Source organism: Lissotriton vulgaris, chromosome 2_1, assembly GCF_964263255.1.
Source record: "Lissotriton vulgaris chromosome 2_1, aLisVul1.2, whole genome shotgun sequence".
NCBI lineage: Eukaryota > Metazoa > Chordata > Amphibia > Caudata > Salamandridae > Lissotriton > Lissotriton vulgaris.
In genome coordinates, this window is record NC_141687.1 from 1,795,393,205 (window position 1) to 1,795,407,483 (window position 14,279).

Sequence of the window (14,279 nt, forward strand, 5' to 3'; positions counted from 1 at the left end):
AAGCTTCGGATTAGCACAGTACCATCCACGCCGCCGAGATAGAAAGGGACAAAGTTTTTAAGCATACTTGGTATAATTTTTGTGAATTGGCTGGGACAGCGATATGGTCAATACTGGTTAGTGAAACAAATCACTAACCCTGAGCATAATACGCTGTAGTACATTACCAAAACTGTGCTTAATCACGTAGCACAGCAGCTAAATCAACAACATCCTCAGATGCTTTGAAAAAGCAATTTTACATGCTTAAAATATATAACCAATTCACAAAAGTGAACTTTTATAATGAAAACATTAGGCAATGAAAGAGCTGATGATTTTGGGGTCCCCCCTAACCTAGGTGAGGACCAAGCAGATGCCTTGAACACAAAGAGCATAAACAAAAAGCACATTTTGTTGAACTTCAGTGGTAGTCCCATCCTCTTAGGACCACCCTAAACACAGTTATTGGCAAAAAAAAACAATCCCAACCAAAGGCCCTGCAAAGCATTATGGGATGAGATTAGCAGTGGGCAGTGAATATTATAGTATCCAATATCAAAATAATTCTACAAAGAGCTGCAGTTCACCTAGTCGTTACTAGATCTCCCTCACAAGTCAAATGCAAAACCATTGAAACCCTTTCATCAAGCATTTGCATTTGACTCGTGAGGGACATATAGTAACCACCAGTTGAACTGCAGCTCTTTGTAGAATTATTTTGATATTGGATACTATATAATATTCACTGCTCACTGCTGATCTCATCCCATAATGCTTTGCAGGGCCTTTGGTTGGGAATGTTTTTTTTCCCAATAACTGTGTTTAGGGTGGTCCTACAAGGATGGGACCACTGCCAAATCGTTCAATAAGATGTGCTTTTTTGTTTTCAAGGCATCTGTTTGGTACTCCCCCTAGGTTAGGGAGGATACCAAAATCATCACGTCTCTCACTGCTTGCTATTTTTTATATATAAAATGTGTGAATATATATACATTTATAACCTGTTTGGCTGTTTTTATTGCACAAATTGTGATAGTGTAAATAAACATATTTCACTATTTTATGGATACAGATTTCATCAGCGCTACTAGAATTATGTGGTGTGGAGGGCCAAATTATTCAACTTGAATGTGAGTTATGCACCATATTGTTTGGCAGTAATATTTTTGTCCATAAAAACAAAACAACACTGTTTGTGAAAACTGCAAATTAAAAAAATTATGTGGCAAGAACAGTAAATCCAGAATAATGTATTAAACATCACCCAAAATCATCTGGCCCTCACTGTTGTCTGTTGTTTTATCATTAATGTATTCATGAACAGTAAACCTAAACATTCTAATTCAAATCAGTGCCTATTCTTAGCTTCACTTTGAAGCAAACAGATTTTTGAAGCTAAGTACCCCAAAATAAACATGTAAGATAAAACAATACAAAATATGTAACATGTAATGTAGTCCTACGTTGAAATCTCAGGGTTCTGGCCCCATTTAGAAACCACTTGCATTTTTGAATTTATAAACTGAAAAACAACTAAAATTCACTAGCTGTAGTTTAGTCGACAAACTATGCTCCCCGGCATGCACTGTGTGACTGTGTGAAAAATTGGGTTGTTGCTGGTTGTGGATGGTAAGAGCCCTTCTCAAGCAACAGTCACATTCCTTGTACGGCTGAACCACAAAAAGTCACTAAATTAATCTGTACTTCACCCTGTGGTAGTTTGACACAAAAGCTGTTAGGCTTAACTTAGAGCAAATGTGTAAAGTATTTATGCAGCACACAACAATAAAATGAAAACAAAATGCAAGAAAAATCCCACACCAATTTCGAAAATTGATGCCAAAACAACAAACATCCAATCAGTAGAACCTGAGATATGCAATTTAAAATATTTTGGGTAAGTATAGCGCTTAAAAGCACGAGGTGCAACATGCAGGTATTTGTGCAGCTATTGTGTGAGAGTTGATGAAAGTCACAAGTTCAGGTCAACCACGATTGAGCATGGACCGGATACAGGGACCAGGTTAGTCCTGCTAAAAAAGTTAACTTTTATAGTCCAGCTCAAAGAGTTAAATTTGTGGTTGAGGAGGCCGCCGGGAGCAGGGAAAGCATTGTGGTTGGTCGTCGCTGTAGCACAATGTGCAGGCCAGGCATTTCAGGTGGTCACAGCTGTAGCACGTCAGACAACGTGGACGGTTGTTCCTGAAGATTTGCGTTGGTGATCACAGCGATCTTGTTGATCTTGTAGCCCATAGTTCGGACATTGCATTGCAGGTAGCTTGAAGAGTCAGCTTCATAAGAGCTTTGAATTGGTGGTCACCGCGGGGGACTATATCTTGGTGCAAAAGGGCCAGTTCGCAGTTAGAAAGAGTCTACAACGTCGGGATTTTTCCTTTTCTTCAACAAGGGTCTCAATTGATGCCACTCCAAGGGTCCAAGTATTGGGAGGCACCTTTTTGGGAACAGGAACATACACCAGCAAAGGCCAGCAGGGCTCAGGCAGTTCCAGTTGCAGGATCAGGCAGCTTCAGTTTCAGCAAGTCAGCTGGGCAGTTGCATAGAGGCCTCTGGAGTTTGCATTGTTCCAGCAGCTCAGAACAGGAGGTCAGATACCTGACCTATGAATCACTTCAGCCTGGGATGAAGGAGCAGATCCTATCTTCCTTCTCAGAAAGCAGGCAGACCTCAAGCAGCAGGGTGTCCTTCTTCTGTAGTATTCACAGGTCCAGGATTGTACTGAAGAGTGAGACTGAGGGTCCCATTTTTATATCCGGTGCACCTTTTCTCATGGGAGAAGCTTCTGGAGTTTTACCCCTACAGAGGTGTCTGAAATTTCCTGCCTCGATGCCCTGGTCCCAGTCTGCCTTTGGGCACAAAAGACTAGTGTTACGTCATTTGTGTGTGAGCTGCTCCAGTGCCTTTGAAGTGCAAATGTGGTAGGTGACCGCTCCGCCCCTATAAAGTCAGGATGGCCCATCCTGCCAACACCCAGACACTCTATTGTGATGCTGGTCAGGTAAAGATGCATACAAGGGAATTCTTTTATATACCAATCCTTTTTAGCTTTTAACAAACCAATTCTGAGGACCCAAAATGGTGGCCTCAATCAAATAAATTGTTTAACTTAATTCAAAAAAGACTAGTGAAAAACTAATTCAGAACAAAACAAGCAAGCATAACATAAAAAGCCAAATAAAATAGGACAAGCAGTTATATTCTTTTTCTATTCCGATTTATATAAATAATTGAATTGCATATCATGAGGGTACAATCAAGTTCACATCAACAGAATGGGCTGTGAAAAAAGAGCCTTTACAATAATATTATCTCCAAGCCATTTTTGTAGCAGCCCATTCCTTTTAGTTGCAGAAATTGTCATAAGACATATAATGATCAACTCCTTTATAGCAATGATACTGAAAGTGGGCTATAGTTGTCAATGTTTCTGCCTAATCTTGTAAATTATTAGGAAGACTACCTTCAGGACCAAAAAATCAAATGTAGACTGAAGACCCTTAGCATATGTAGATATATGAGTTCATAGTGTATTTGGCTCAAAATGAAGAACTTAGTTACATCTGGATAAGATAAAAGATAAATGAATCAATTCCTGTTTTGTTTGGAACACCGACATGCAACGGCTGCGTGGACTGGTAAAATCTCTAATATCATCTGATTTCTTATTGATGAAAACATATTGTATCATTAATATCAATACTGGAAGATAATCCACTTATCTTATTAAGCCAAAACTTCCCTTTAAGGAATGCGTATGTCCCCTCTTACTGCCCACAATGCAGGGTGCATGGTATTTAAAAGAGTAGGACATGTAGAAATGTAATGTTTATATGCCATTACAGTTCAGCTATTTTTCACTGTGGCAGGGTTACCTGTCCAATGCACAAAACCAGAGTAAATATTCAAAATCCTAATACTGTCCCTCAGGAATTTGACTAGCTGAAAAATAATGAAATAACACTTTTTCATATGTATTTGAAATCCATTTCAATGATGCCTTTTTTTAAATACTTAATAAGGAAAAGTAACTTTCAGAAAGTTATCTTTTCCCTTCCCGAAGTTCCTAGAGGCTAATTTGCGTTTGTTTTCAAATTTCTCCCTTTCTATTTGAGTCTACATCTGCCACTCCTAAGGTCCTGGGGGCTTTAGAAGTGTACTTCTGTAATGAAGTGAGACTTAAATGAACTAAGCCGGAATGTAAAATCTTTGACAAGGACGAACCTGGTTAGTGTAGCTGACTTGTGCTCCATCGCTGTCAGCCTCAAATTGTGTCTAGGTCCTGTTCTACTGTGACCATTGACTATCATTACCTTTTATGTACTTCTTGGCACCATTTTACTTAAATTTTTTAAAAAAACAGATCTCTCGTTGTTTTGGTGCCTTTTATTCTATTAAATTTCACTCTCTTTCCCTTTTTATTTAATACTGCATCAATACTTTAAACATTGCCTAAGATAAGCCTGTGTGTTCTGTGCCATGGCTACCAAAGGGTTGAGCTCAGCCTAATTTAGTGACTTTAAGGGCTCACCATGATATGGGTTCTGATTATTCCTTTAGGTGGGTGGTCACCCACTCCAATTAATAATCCCACTCTTTATACATTTGTTCAGCTCTTTTTGTTTCTGTTTTGGAGAGCAGAGTTTCCGATGGGAATTAAAATGGGAAATCACACTTTTGGGACCACTACTTACCAGCTAAGCAGAGATGTAAAGCACCTGCCAACAAAAAAATTGGGATGTGATGGTAATCGTTATATAATTGCCACAATGTAATGCATCACATTGTAACAACTGACATTTGTCTGGAGGTGGTTTCTTGTCTAACCCCACGTATATATCACTGTGTGCCGTCCAGAGTCCTGAGAAAGCTTGATGGGTACTTCTTGTGGTCTACCAGGATATCATTGCTCTGCTGGGTAGAGCTTTTGCTGACCAATATTGATATTGATAATATTTATTAAAGCACACAAATACCTGAAGGTGTCTTGGCGCTACCAAGTATCAGGCATAAAGCGCCCAAATGTTTAAACAGGGCATGAAAAAACAAGTAAGATTCTGTTGGTTCCTCAGCTCTCAAGGGAATTTATTCCACAATTTGCATGTGGAATAAAGAAAAGCCCTCCCCACCCCCATGATGCTTTATTGCATCTTGCTATGGAAACTTTTTTCAATGGAGCTGAGCGCAGAGTTGTTCTTGGTGTATACCAAGTTAACCTTTTCCTCAAATATTCGTGGTCTATCCCGTGAAGTGCTTTCTGTGCTGTTGTTTCTTAACTGGGAGCCAATGAAGCTCCACTAAGGCCTGAGAGGCTGATTGATACTTAGGTGTTTTTTTGAGGAAGTGGGCTGCTTCATTCTGCAGAAGCTGGAGTTCATTTAGTAACACTATTAGAAGTCCAGCATGGGCAATACCAATGCGATCCCCACTGATTTCTGCAGACCACAGTAAATAAAGGGGATAATTTTTCTCAAAGTTTTTAAGATGAAGAAACAGGCAGAGGTATGCTTATTCATCTGATCTCTAAATGAAAGATCGTCAAAGATCACTCCCAGGTTCTTTACTTTCAAGACAGGAGTGGGAAGAGGGCCAAGAGACTGAGGCCACCAGGATGGGTTCCAAAAAGAGAAGTCATTACCAAAAAGAAGGACCTCCATTTTATCCAAGTTCAGCTTCAAACTATTACATTCAGTCATTTGATGACCTCACCCATGCAACTGTTGGTGAGCGACCTCTTCCACATTGCTAGAAATTAACACAATAATGTTATCAGCATACGAAATTGTAGAAAAAACAAAAGATTGAATCAGTTTGGCTAACAAGAGCATATAAACATTAACAAGTGTGGGGCTCAGTGACAACCCTTGCAGAACCTCGCAAGGCAGTGAGAAAGGGTTTGACCTGAATTCCCCAAAGAAGACAGTCTGCTCTCTATTCATAAAGAAAGATAGGAAGAGATTTATTGAAGATCCATGTCGCTGTATGTTGTCAAAACGGTCTAAAAGGATCACATGACTCACAGTGTCGAAAGCTACAGACCAGTAGGGAGGTTTGACTATGGGCAATGAGCACTGGCACTAAGGAAAGATGTGTGTCTTTTGTTTCTTGTCACAAGTCTTTAGGAGAACTATTCTTTACAGACTTTTTGACATTTGAGTATTGGATTCATGTGAAATTGTGTATGTGTGTTTAAGGAAAGAAACAAATAGAGGTTAATCTGGATTCGCTCCCATCAATGCTGCATTATGCACCAGTGGAAGAGATAGAGGGCCTTCAACTGTGTTTGGTAGGTTCCCTAACATCAAATCCTTTTAATTTTCCTAAAACTGACGGCAGGAGTTTATAAAATCTCTTTCCAAATTGTGAAATATATGGAGATTGTGCCACCAAAGAGAGGGGGGGGTGTTCTTTAAACTTTGTTCCATGTGATATTTCATTGTCCATGGTTTACCTTTTAGAGAAAGGCAATATTAGAAAGATATCTGCTCAAAATGGAATTATTTGTTGAAGGGGATGCGAACCCACTGAAAAGAATAATCACAATTCTTGTCAGGATGAATCACAAATGTCAACCTGAGCTTAATGGTAACTTGGCACAAAAGAAGCCAGGATTAACTTAGAAGCAATGTGTACAGTATGCAAGCAGTACTCAAACAGTAATAAAGTGAAAACACAACACAAGAAAAATTGCAAACTAATTTTGAAAAATAGAGGACATTTAAATGATTGAAATGCAAAATAGAGGGCATTTAAATGATTGAAATGCCACCAAAACAACAAAAATCCAATAAGTAGAAAGGGAGGTATGAATTTTTAAAGTCTGAATTAAAAATAGCACCAAAAAGCACAAAGCGGCAAACACGATTATCTGGCCATGCAAGACAAGGACAAAGTCAAAAATGAAGGCCAACCACTATGATGCATGGATTGGATATTGGGACCAGGTTCGTCCCGAGGAAAAATTTACCTTCGGACTTCATGTTTTTTCTGTAAGTTTGATCTCCTTCAGCAGAGCAAAACTGGCGATTTGACATCGAAGTTTTCAGTTCAGAAGCGGTCCTGGTATTCCACTGGTAGTTTGGAGGAAAGGTTGGCAAAACGTTTCAAAGTCCTAGCTTTTACAGTTTGAACAGGAGAAGTATATTCTCACAAAAGCCAATTATCCAGGACTTGGGAGGCACCACTTGGGGGTTAGAACTCACTCCAACCGAGGCCAACAGCAGGGTCCAAGCCAGGTCCAGTTGAAAGTGGACAGCTGAGAAGTTGCCGGAAAAGGCCTTTGGAGGTTTTTTGTGTACCTATAGCTGAAACAGGAGACCAGCCAACTGACCTTTGGAGTCACTTCCGAGGCCCAGGGCTGAAGGCTAGCAGTTCCAATATTCCATCAGGACTCAAACAGCAGGACAACTCTTCTTCTGAGCATCATAGGTTCAGGCATGTGGTACTGGGGATGCCAATTTATGAGCAGTGCCAAGGAAAAACCTGTGGCTATTCCCTAACCAATTGGGTAAAATTTCCATGGGGTGACCCTACCCACTTTTGCTGAAATGTCTGTGTTTTACTGTAAACTATCCCACAATGCCCTTCTTTACCTAAATCCAGCATTACAGCCTTTTTCCCCTGCATAATAAGCTCCCAGAGTCCATTCAGAGATGTTACTATGATAATGGACAAGCCCTTCCTTGTGGTCACTCCAAACCAGTTCTGGGGTAGCTTTCATCTCCCACTGGGATTGGAGCCAAGCTGACTAGGAAGCAAAGAGGGGGAGGGCAGGCCTAGGTTTGAGCAATATCTGCAAGTGACAGGCTAGACATCCTACAGGCTCCAGGACATCTCTCCACACCCAAGCATTTTCTCCACTGTCTGCAAGCAATCCACATCTCACCACAGGGGAGTTATTCACTATTTAGGTGACACTGGACATTGGCAAAAAGGCACATTTGGTTTAGGCAGGAAAAAAAACTTTAAAAAATTGCATTTTTCAAACTAGTAACATTTAATCCATCTTTACCATTAAGATGGATTTTAAATGAAGGGCCTGATTTAGAACTTGACGGTCCACCAAGTCGACCGTCTTTTGCCCACCCTATATAGATGCCTGCAGGCAGACTTGCCGTCAATATTGACAGAGTGTTTCCCGCCACGTTTGTGGCTCACCGCTACTGACGCAGTGGACTACAATGCTGGCGAATAGTACTCCATCACCATCTGGGCGGGGGGTTCTCGCCAAGCAGATTTAGATTTCACAGTTGTGCTGGTGGTCTCCTAGTGGCAGGAGTCCGTCACAGTACGCGCTCAACAATGGACCACCACTGTGGCCATTAAATGGATGCTAATCGAATACACCTGATGTCCATGGGCCAAATGGAACACCTTCATACCACACTATAAAACACTGCATTTCACTCCATGGTCCTTTGCCATTCCACTGCACCACAACATTTCCTAGCAGAGCTTTTGCCAGTTAAGTGAGGTTATATTGTTTCTTTTCACAGTTTTTTTAGTTAATTATAATTTTTTGCAAAGAGCTAGGACCCAAAAATCCACAGTTTTACTGAGGGTGAATTGTCAGTCATGGTGGATGAAATCATAAGAGTAGAGCCACAATTGTTTGGAGCCCAAGTCAAAAATACACTCCATCTTAGAAAAGGCAAATGTGGGCCAGAATAGCTGACCGAGTGAATGCTGTAGCTAGCAACCTGCGCACACAGGAGAAAATTAGGAAGAGGTGGCACAACCTGCGAGGGGAAGTGTGCTCCTGGCCTCCAAGTGGCACATGGATGCCCAGTGGACTGCTTGTGGTTCTCCCAGGCCCCCCTTACAGTTCATGCCCTGGGAAGAGACGGTCTTGCAGATCCTACTTCTTGAAGGCTTGATTGTGGAGTGGAGTCTGGTGAGTTATACTTTACAAACTCTCACTAAACCTCAATGTCCTGCTTGTTCTCAACTCAGCTGTTGCCAATGTGTTCTGCACATATTTACACAACTTAGAAACCTCAAACTATCAGTATCGGATAATTTGGGTCATTTGTGTGAATGTATTATGTTGCACCCAAGATTACAGGTGTCAATCTCCATTATATGTCGCATGATGGTATGGTGCCTGTAACTGTTATACCACCAAATAATACATTACCGATATGTGTGTCATATTTAGGCTTTCCTGTTTTCAGTTTATCTTTTTGGCAAATTGTTTTCCAGTGATTTCAATACCTCAAAAAAAGAGTGCTTTTCAGTGGTAACTCATTTTCGTGCCATGAAAAACTACTGAAATAGTGTTTTACTGGTGTTTATGGAACGCTTTGCTTTTATTATTGCTTGCTTTCTTCATTGATGCATGGTATATAGACAGTGTACGTACAGTATATATGAGGTCCAAATACATTTTTACAAGTCAAACCTATTGTAGTACACCATACAATATTTCTTCATTGAGTCTTTGGTCATTCGCGCTCTCTCTTACCTTCCCATGTAAACCTTTATTTGTGAAAAGGCCCTCTCGACATTGGCACTTGAGACTGGCAACACCAAAACAGCCTATACACAATTTGCCAACTCTGGCCACTGACATAGCTTTCCATGCCAATACTGGTGCACCTGAAGGTTGGCATTCTCTGGGACAGGTTCTGCAACGTATGCGTTGAACTGGGTGCATATGCCCTCAGAGGTATTAAAGCGCACAAAAATGAAGCTGTACTTTGCAAAGTCTGGTGAAAATTCCCCTTTACGGAAGGGCTCTAACACTTTTGCAGAGTACCACAGTGAGGCTTCATTGACTTGAAACGTCATGGTTGGTGAAGGGACATTTCTATGCATCATTGCTAGCCTGTTCTCATGAATTGTGAAATAAAATTTCCTGAATTGGTCCTCAACACTTCTTTGCTTGCCAAGTGGCAAGCATTCTAACAGGGAACATGTTGCAGTGCCAAAGTCACTAAAAGTGTTGTCTAGCCTACTCTTGGGGAGATGTTTCACATGTAAACCAATTATGCTGAACACTTGGTAGACAAGGGTGTTTTCAGACTCTAGTTGTTTGATTATGTCCACTACAGCAGTCATGTTTTCCTGTAAAAATATAAGACTGCAGTAGAATGTACTTTTTTTCACATCACTATCAATATGCACCCGAAGATCCTCCCATTTCTTGCCTTTTGCATCATCACTAAGCAAAAATTCTGTAAATGGTCGCCACATAGATAATATCGCATTCACAGCCTTTAGGACACTGAGAACCACCGACTAAATGACACAGTTGTGATGACTCTTTCTTTGCTGCCACACAAAACACAAAAGGAGAAATATTTACGTTTTAGTTCCCCCGCATAACGAAACAGTGCACCCGAATGGACTACAAAATCAATAGCATTCTTAATTAAATCAGAAGATTGTAAAGATGCTTTTAGGATACAATCTAGCAATGGGCAAGGATCTCTTACAGGGAAACACTTCAGCTCAGGTATTGCTTTTGACAGGTCATCACATAACTTTTTCATATACGTAGCTGAATAGCTGCAAATACGAACAATTTCACACCAATATTTGTTAAACTTGGTAAGAACTCTCTGCAGCAGCATTCCAAGTGACACTGCGTTGCATGTTTACAGTACATCTAGATCTGCCATGATGGTACGTCAGTACCATCCATTTTTCGCATCACAAAATGTGATTAGCACTGCCACTGCTGGGTCGCCACGCATCCCTGGAGTTTCATCAATGATAACAGAGATCTTTCCATCACCTTGGAGTACCTCTGAAATATGTTCAATATCTACAAGGAACACCTCTGGTAGGTATTTGTCATACATTTGTGTTGCTTTGGTAATGTTTTGCATGCTGGAGGATGTTTGCGGAACAGATTCCCAATCAGTCCATCGGCTTGGTGTAAGCTAGTTCCAGATTGCACTAGGGCACATACAAATTCATGTGCTACATCCTTTTCTTCCTCACGTTTTCTTTTGAAGCATGTCATTGTCTCAGCAAGAGACATCTGGCATAGGCTGTCACTATTAATTGATTTTTTAAATTTCAAGTGGGTCTTGGTGACAAGATGTTCAGCAATTTAGCTTGCAGTCTTCCCAGTTACCATTGAGACAGTCACTCTGCAAAACCTGCAAATCAACATTTTTTGCCCATGCACTTCTTCAACCATAAAATCTTTGTTTTCCAGCACATAATCTTCTGCCGTCTTTATTCTGCAGGGCATGTGGTTCTGCGCAAACTAGATCAATACAAAAAAAACACTTAGAAACTGGTTGCGTACTGTTGAGAAAATAATGATGACACTAAACAGGCTGCCATCCAATTGGTGAAATTGAAGGACACATATTTGAGGGATAGCATAAGAATCCATTTTATCTTTAAAGCCTGATGACACAAAAATAAAAGTCTAACCAGCTACCCAAATGAGACTCTCAGTCCAATCACACATGAAAAATTTGTTTCAAAGATGGGCACAACGTGGCTCAGATTCCTTGCCCTGAGACTCTCTCCCTTGTCCTCTTGGCCTTGAATTGACTAAGGATTGGAAAATCTTGAAAATGTGTTTTTTTCAATAGCTGACCTTGAAGCAAAACTTCAGCACACAGGGCTCAAACAGGAACATTAACGAAAACTGGCAGATTGCAGTTTCTAAGTGTTTTTGATTTAAAACTTTAAAAATCGGTATCCTTGGTTACCTAAATGCTTTTTAACCCCTTCGATGCTGGTGACAAAGCCAGCTCGTCATGGGCGTTACCTGCGCTGCGCGCATGACGAGCTGGCTTTGTCACGTAACCCGCGAATTTTGAATCTTCAGCGCGCAGCGGGAAAACCCGCTAGCGCGCATGCGGTTAACCATCATGCTTTAAAAAAATGTGGTTCTGGGTGTATCTTGTAATGTGTTCTTAACTTTAATGTTGTTTGGTACTGCTAGAACACATCACATGTTTCTCTGGACAGTAGCCTCATGCTTATGCCAAAGATACCAGGATTTCAGTAGGGGTTTCTCTGTCACTCAGTGGTGGCTAGTGATGGTTGAAAGTAATGGGATGTCGAATTCATCTTCGACTTTCACTGAATGAGCAAAGTGAGTGACATCAACTGTCCCAAGGGAGTTTGAGAATGAAGGATATTGTCTCCACATTCACTAGGCATACAAATGTATGCAGACGGGCCTTACATTATCGTTAACTCACAACATAATTCAGAAGTGGTGAGAACTTACTGTTTCTTTTCATTTTACATTATTGCTACAGCACTAGCACTATTATTTCAGATGTGTGCTTTTTGTTCGTCAGACAATGATGATGGAGTTCAACTGAGTACCCAGATCATAGTGACTAGTGGCAGAGACTGTCATGAAATCATTGTGTGTGTGCTACGATGAAGCAATCGTTTTATGAGCCTTCAGGGAGCAGTTCACAGTGAAATACACCAAATGCTGCTTTAATTACAAAAAAAGCTGTGCCTTACAATTCATAAGCACATAGGTTAATGCCATCTATAACCAGAAAAATATCACCATTTCTTTTGAAATGGGCAGAGGCGCAACTAGAGTCAAATTTCATCGCGTGGAGGAAGGGGGGGGGGGAGGCTAGTAACATTTTCGGGGGAGAGGGGGAGTGCTAATTCTTCCAGCAGTCTGCTGAGTGAAGATGCAGGGCCTCTAAGAAGGGGTGAAAGAACAAAAAAACCTTGTTGGGTAAATGGTCTTTTACAGACCTGTGAAGTATTCGGGTGGACGGCAGAATACAACAGCTCCCCCACCCCATGTGAGCAAGGCAGGGGGCCTGGTGTTGCTCTGGCCCTTTTGCCATTTACACCTCGGCTCCCCATTCTCTTGTCTGTCTTCGCCCCCCTGCACTCTGCGTTGCACTAAATAGTGGGACACTCAGTTACTTCACAGAGAGACGAGACATAAATAATGTATATCTTGAATTATTCACATAGTGTAGAATATGGGTGTCCAATGTCAGAAGAGGTTGTAACGCAACTGGTGCTCTAGTAAAGTGCTGATACCTCCAGGTATTGTTTGCGCTATATAAAACCCTCCCCCCTAAAAAAGTAATAATAATCCGGCACTGATTTGTCACTCCACCTGGGACTACCTTGGGTTAGAAGAACTTGCTGAGGCTTTCCATCCATTTAACCATAAAAGTGAAAAGCTATTAACCCCCAAGCTCTCTGACTTTGCTTGGAACCGCTGAATCGCAGGCCGTAGACCAATCGAGTGCACCATGACAACTCGTAATCTTGAACAAGAACATTATGGTGAGCAATACTTGTCTTTACAGAATGCTTCATCTGAGGCCCTCGGAATTGTACATGGGGGTACTTCCTTCTACCCAAGCATGGCACTCGCTTTCCGAAATGCTGCATTTTTTGCCCACTGGGTGAAAAATATAATTTTCAGGGAGTATTACTTCTTCTGGGAACCGAGTGAATAGGTCCATTAGTTACATAGTACGCACTGCTGACCGAGACACCTATGGTGTAGAGGGACAGAGCAGGGTGTTTCTGTGCAAGAGTAGTGCCTGGTCGTGTTTGGCTTTTGAGTAGTTCGAAAAAAGGAGTTAGGTCCTTAGTGGGACAGAAGGGAGAGCTGGACCGTTTTATGAATTCAATACATAGAATGCTTCCCTTCAAATATTATTTCAAGTTTATGATTTTGTGGAGACCAAATAAACAGTTTAATTGAATCTGGTCAGGTATATTTATTTTTACCTTTCACTTATTATTTATGTGGAAAAAACTCTCATCTGGAACCAAATTTCATAGACAGAGAGAGAGAAAACACAACATACATAACTCACTTATAGTTCCATTGCTTAATCACAGTGCATTACAAACATTTATATTTACATGAAACATTACCTACACTTTTTAAACAAAAAATTATATCAACAGAATCACATTCAACAAACATTTACTAAACACGATATCTCAACCACTTTACAGTATATTTCTTCGTTTTTGGAAAACACAAATTTCAAATATCCAAAGAGTAATTTACACGGAGCCTTAACATTTACATCATATACTTAAACACCATCAGGTGTGTTATTTTGGCTCTTCCCTAAATTTAGGAAAGAGCCAAAATAACACACCTGATGGTGTTTAAGTATATGATATAAATGTTAAGGCTCCGTGTAAATTACTCTTTGGGTATTTGAAATTTGTGTTTTCCAAAAAACGAAGAAATATACTGTAAAGTGGTTGAGATATCGTGTTTAGTAAATGTTTGTTGAATGTGATTCTGTTGATATATTTTTTTGTTTAAAACGTGTAGGTAATGTTTCATGTAA

At 40.5% G+C, this 14,279-nt stretch overlaps 1 pseudogene; it reads right to left on the minus strand.

The window, feature by feature from the left end:
• Window positions 1–9,384: 9,384 nt before the first annotated feature.
• On the minus strand, window positions 9,385–11,200 carry LOC147733287 (uncharacterized; annotated as a pseudogene).
• Between the last annotated feature and the right edge of the window lie 3,079 nt (window positions 11,201–14,279).